A 6,063-nucleotide genomic window follows, 5' to 3' on the forward strand; every position below is an offset into this window, starting at 1 on the left:
TAAATGTATGCCAGATAATATAATTCACAGGTACACTACTCTGGGTCTGCGTGGGTTACCTCAAAAGCATGGTCAAGTGAGGTCAATTATCTATTCAGTAAGGAGTTCAAGGCAAGACTCCCTAACACTGCAGGGTGGCCTCATGAGCGCGTCCCAGTGGCTGCAGCTCTTGAGCGCTTTGAGTCCGACAGGAGAAAAGCGCTATACAAATGTTCAGATTATTAATAGCCAGTCATCTGTGACTTGCTTGTGCATGGCTGCAACCCTACAGTATCATCCAGGCTGCACAGAAATGTGGACAGAAGTGCACATTATCAGTACTGTATCTGCATTAACTAGTGAGAACGATGCTCAGGGCTGGTCCTAGACTTTTTTCTGCCTGAGGCAAATTTTGAGAATTGCCCCCCCCCCCCCCCCCCCGCCAAGTTGAATGATCGCACAGCACCCAACAATTTGCACCTTGTGCTATGTGAGCCCAAGAAAAACACCTTCAGTATAGGTAGGTAGGTGCCACCTGTATAGGAAGCCAGGTATAATTGCCCCCAGTATAGGTTAGCCAGGTATAGTTGCCCCCAGTATAGGTTAGTCAGGTATAGTTGCCCCCACTATAGGTAGCCAGGCATAGTTGTCCCCAGTATAGGTAGCCAGGCATAGTTGTCCCCAGTATAGGTAGCCAGGCATAGGTGCCCCAAGTATAGGTTAGCCAGGTATAGTTGCCCCCAGTATAGGTTAGCCAGGTATAGTTGCCCCCAGTATAGGTTACCCAGGTATAGTTGCCCCCAGTATAGGTTAGCCAGGTATATTTGCCCCCACTATAGGTAGCCAGGCATAGGTGCCCCCAGTATAGGTTAGCCAGGTATAGTTGCCCCCAGTATAGGTTAGCCAGGTATAGTTGCCCCCAGTATAGGTTACCCAGGTATAGTTGCCCCCAGTATAGGTTAGCCAGGTATATTTGCCCCCACTATAGGTAGCCAGGCATAGGTGCCCCCAGTATAGGTTAGCCAGGTATAGATGCCACATAGTTGTCCCCAGTATAGGTAGCCAGGCATAGGTGTCCCTAGTATAGGTTAGCCAGGTATAGATGCCACCTGTATTTGTTCACCAGGCAAAGGTACCCCCAATATAGGTAACCAGGTATAGTTGCCCTCAGTATAGGTCAGCCAGGTATAGTTGCCCCCAGTATAGTTGCCCCAGTATATAGGTTAGCCAGGTAGGTGCCCCTACTATATAGGTTAGCCAGGTAGGTGCCCCCAGTATATAGGTTAGCCAGGTAGGTCCCCCCAGCAGGGCCAGATTTCTGGCAAGGCCACGGCCTAGGGCACGAGAAATTTAGGGGCGGCTCAGTGAGGGACAGTAAAGCTGTTCCATGCAGCCATCCCTATCTACAAGGACAGCTTTAACCTTTGAACTCTCTGTCCTGTGTTCTTGTGTCGTCCCTGCAAGACCTGTAAGCTCTATCCTGCAGGTACACTTCAGCCTAACTCACATGGTGGCACAATGGGTCCATCATTAATGAGATGGCAAACATAACGTAAAAGTTCTTAAGGAAAATATAACTTATAATTTATACGTGTATTACTGAAATAGTTATTGTCTGTGACATCCAATGATGTAAGTAGAATTCTCATTGGGGCACACAGAGATAACAACCATACAGACGGTATAATTGGCCTTGGGCGGTAAAAAGTACAAATCCGGCCCTGGCCCCCAGTATATAGGTTAGCCAGATAGGTACCCCCAATAGGTAAACAGACTGCTCCCCCCCACCCTCCCCGTGGCTGCCGCTCGTTACCTTGTGAATGAGTCAGTGGCCGCCTCCACTGTGAAAGTCCCCGGTCCTCGCCTGGGTAATAGAGGTCAGACAGCAGTGACCAGCAGTGCTGCTTTGAAGAAGAAGCAGGAGAGCGGTTCCCGCAGTGGCGCATATACAGGAAGTACTTACTTCCTGCATATCGCCATTACCAGGGGAACCAATCTCCTGTTTCCTCTTCAAAGCAGCGCTGCGGGTCGCCGCTGTCTGACATCTATTACCCAGGGGAGGAGCAGGGATTCATAGATAAGACGGCAGCCGACTCATTCACAAGGTAATGAGCGGCGGTTACGGCATGGGTGTGGGGAGCAGGCTGTCTGCGGGGAGTGTGGGGGCGGGCGGGATGCCGCTGTCCCGCCTCTGCCACCAGATGCATGCCCTTCACCTGGCGTCATGGGTGGTCCGCACCTGCCTATGCTTCCTGTGCAAAGCTGTTGTGTGATTATTGCATGCAAATCCCTGCATATTGAGCACTGTGCATTTTGATCTAGCATAGACACTGTCTGTGCTCACCTGCTGAAGCATTGAAAAGAAAATAATGACTCCCAATTATTGACTGAATTGAGATCCAATAAACATGTGCTTGGGTATGACCATCCATTTCTGATATGGTAAACTTCTGATATAATAAACCATTTTTCCTGGTACCTTGGAGTTTACTATAAAGGGATTCTACTGTAATAATATTGAAGTTTGGAGAAATTCAGGATTTCAGCACTAGGACATATTTTTGTGTTTACAGAGTCAATATGAGCACTTATTAGCTACACAGGCTTCATTAATCATCCCTCAGTGTTCTTGAACTGTAACACATCAGTCACGCCTGGTTTAATTTCTGTAGACTAGCAGTCTAGTGAATGATTACTACAAACCAATGATACAGCAGTTCTACCCAGATGTAGAAGGCAATAGATAACACTGTGCAGTTATTCCAGGAGAGGGGATATACTACTACCCATACAAAGACTATACACAGCTGAAGGGCCTGCTAGAAGGTCATCAGTGATCAGTGCTATTGTGGACAGTCTTGCATATCAGCTCAACTCAGGTACTGCAGATTAAAAATGATTCTGTTTATTGACCCTGTTTAGGCACAATGGAAACTAGTAAGTACATTTGCATTAGAATCATGCCTATCCAATACAAATGCAGCTGCTTCTTATCTGTTAAAGGGTCTTCAAGGCTGGTTTGTAAAGGTTCTAATGCTGGGCATACACGATGCAGTAGTTCTTATCAATCGAGCCGCTGATGGCTCGATTGATAAGATCCAACCTGTCCGATACCCCGCCAGATCGATTCTGCGCTCGATACTGGCGGGGAGAACAATGGAAATAAATGAAGCGCTGATTAAAAGCGCCGGCGGGGATGAGCAGGAATCAGACGTGCCGGCGCAGAATTGCACCGTGTATGCCCAGCAAAATGCTGGAAATACACAAGTGTTTTCAGAAGATTTACTGGCCGATCGATTTTCCGATTGTTTTTCTGATCGATTTTCATTCATGTCTTTAAGAAAATCGATCAGAAAAACTAGTTGAAATCAGATCGGGCGTGTTGGAAATTATCTATCGAGCCATCTATCTGCCATGAAACACTCATCGTCTATTACCAGCATTACACAAGTCCCAACAATCTGCCCAACTATCTTGTAAACCTGGTCTGTTGAAAGATAAGTTGGGCGTGTGTACAGTTGGCAAACATCCAGACGACCAACTTATAACAGGTTGTTTGCCAGATCCAACCAGTGGATCAACCTGTCCAACTATCAGGCAAGTTGGGATGTGTATACAAGTCTTTTGAACAACTTTGTTGTTTTTGAATACGGACATGTGGTGCAATTTGTCGTTTAGCTTGCACACATATTATTTGAGTTGGTTGTTTTGTTGGCGTGTGTGTACGTACTTGTCGTGTAAACAACTTGTTGTGCAAACCCCCCCCCCCCCAAAAAAAAACAACAAACTACTTGTGCGATTAGTCATGTTGTGCGGATGGTTGGGCATTACAATGCACCACCTATGCGACTTTTCATGATGTTGCGTTCCTGCAGTCACAGGCAACACAGCTGTCACTGTAAATGTGGCGAAAAAGGTTTTCCTCTGCGTTTTTTGACTCCTTCTGTAGTCTGGGAAAGCTGACTGCCACGGAATTATCACAGTGATCTAGGAGATAAAGAGGCAACTAAAGCCTTATACACACATGAGGCATGTTGCCGGGCAGGGATTGGGTGACAAAATGCTGTACAGAGGCGTCACTAACCTGCATAAAGTAATCAGCCTTGGCTATTTGTATACTACTCAATGTGCGTGATTCCCAGTTATAATCTAGTACCCCAACCATAGACTTGTTTCATTTGTCCTGGGAGAAACCCATTCTTTTTTGGGAGGAAACAGGTGTGTCCTGCGGAATCCCATATAAACACAGAGAACATCCAAGTTCCACACAGATGGTGTCCAGGCCAGGATTTACTGTGAGGCAAGAGTGCTATAGCCAATAGTATGCCACCCATATATGCAGACTGCATACCATTGTAAAAGCATGGCAATATCTGTTTTGTTCTGTGGGTGGGGGTAAAGAAGACACTTTTCTATTCATCATTGTCTCTCTTATGCTTCTTGACTTGTCTGCAGCATTTGATACTGTGGATCATGAAATACTTATCCAGCGACTGAAGAATTACTGTGGCCTAAAGGGTACTGTTCTCAGCTGGTTTCAGACTTTCCTATCTGGCAGGACACAGCAAGTATGTCTGGGCACACACTACTCTAATCCAGTGTCACTTCCCTATGGAGTTTCACAGGGTTCTGTACTATCACCATTACTCTTTGCAGTCTACATGCTCCCACTGGGCAAAATAATCCAGAACTATGGCCTAGGATACCATTGTTATGCAGATGACACACAACTGTATCTGTCCTTCAAGGCTGGCACCCAAGACCCATCAGCATCCATAAATGCGTGTCTAGTGGATTTACGAAATTGGATGAACACCAGCTGGCTGAGGCTGAACTCTGACAAAACAGAGGTGTTGGTGGTAGGTAGTCCACACATCATGGATAAAGTTCAAAACGCTCACCACCTCAAACTAGCAATTGGGGGAGATACCATACAGTATAAAGACTCTGTGCGAAACCTTGGGGTGATCCTGGATGGAAATCTAAAACTCAGACAGCAGATATCAGCTGTCGTCAAGTCTTCCTTCTTCCATCTAAGAAATATAGCGAAAATCAAACACCTTATCCCAGTTGAAGACCTACCTGCCCTGGTCCATGCATTTGTATCCTCCCGCCTAGACTACTGCAACACCCTGTTCATCGGATCTACAGATAAGGTTCTGCGTCCTTTACAGCTAGTACAGAATGCTGCAGCCAGACTCCTAGCCAATGCCCCCCGCAGCTCACACATCACCCCAGTACTGCAAATTCTTCACTGGTTGCCAGTAAAATGGAGAATCAATTTTAAGATCTGCCTGCTAACATTCAAGGCTCTACACCACATGGGGCCCAAATACATAGCGGATCTATTGGAACTTTATGCCCCTCCACGCACCCTCCGCTCTGCCAACAAGATGAAGCTGGTTATTCCCAGGATACACTTAACATTTGGTGCTCGGGCCTTTTCCTATGCAGCCCCTACTCTATGGAACTCACTTCCACAATCAGTACGAGAGGCTCCTTCTCTGGACAGCTTTAAAAAAAAGGCTAAAAACTCACCTCTTTTCCCCAGCCTTTGAGACTGCATAATGCAGGGTCACAGCGCTTTGAGTCCCCAGGTAGAAAAGCGCTATAGAAATATTATTATTTTAGTGAGCTGGGATGTACGGGGTGCCATGGGTGGTTGCTGCTGATAATCACTGTAAAGGTACATACACACCTAATAACTGATGTTGCCCGTCAGGGATCGGGACCCTGGGCCGGTCTGTACAGACACATCAGTTGTTTTGCTATGCAGGGGAAGGGGGGAGGCGGAGGGAGGGATGACGTAGCGGTGCATGCGTGATGTCAGGTGGCGGATCAAATGTTGAGTGGTCGTCACTGGTCAGGGGCCTCTGTACACATAATGCCTGTCGGCTGAGGCGGTTATCGGCCTCCTTGGCTGACTTTAGTCAGGTGTGTGTACGAGGCTTAAACGTTGTGATGAAGGTGTGCTACTGAACAATGGTTTAGTGTCGACTCCTCTAGATATGGTATATTTGTATGGTTATTTGTATGTGTTTATAACGTGTGTTATAGTACTGTATTTCTGTGTGAATGTGATGA

Source organism: Hyperolius riggenbachi, chromosome 1 (genome assembly GCF_040937935.1).
Source record: "Hyperolius riggenbachi isolate aHypRig1 chromosome 1, aHypRig1.pri, whole genome shotgun sequence".
NCBI lineage: Eukaryota > Metazoa > Chordata > Amphibia > Anura > Hyperoliidae > Hyperolius > Hyperolius riggenbachi.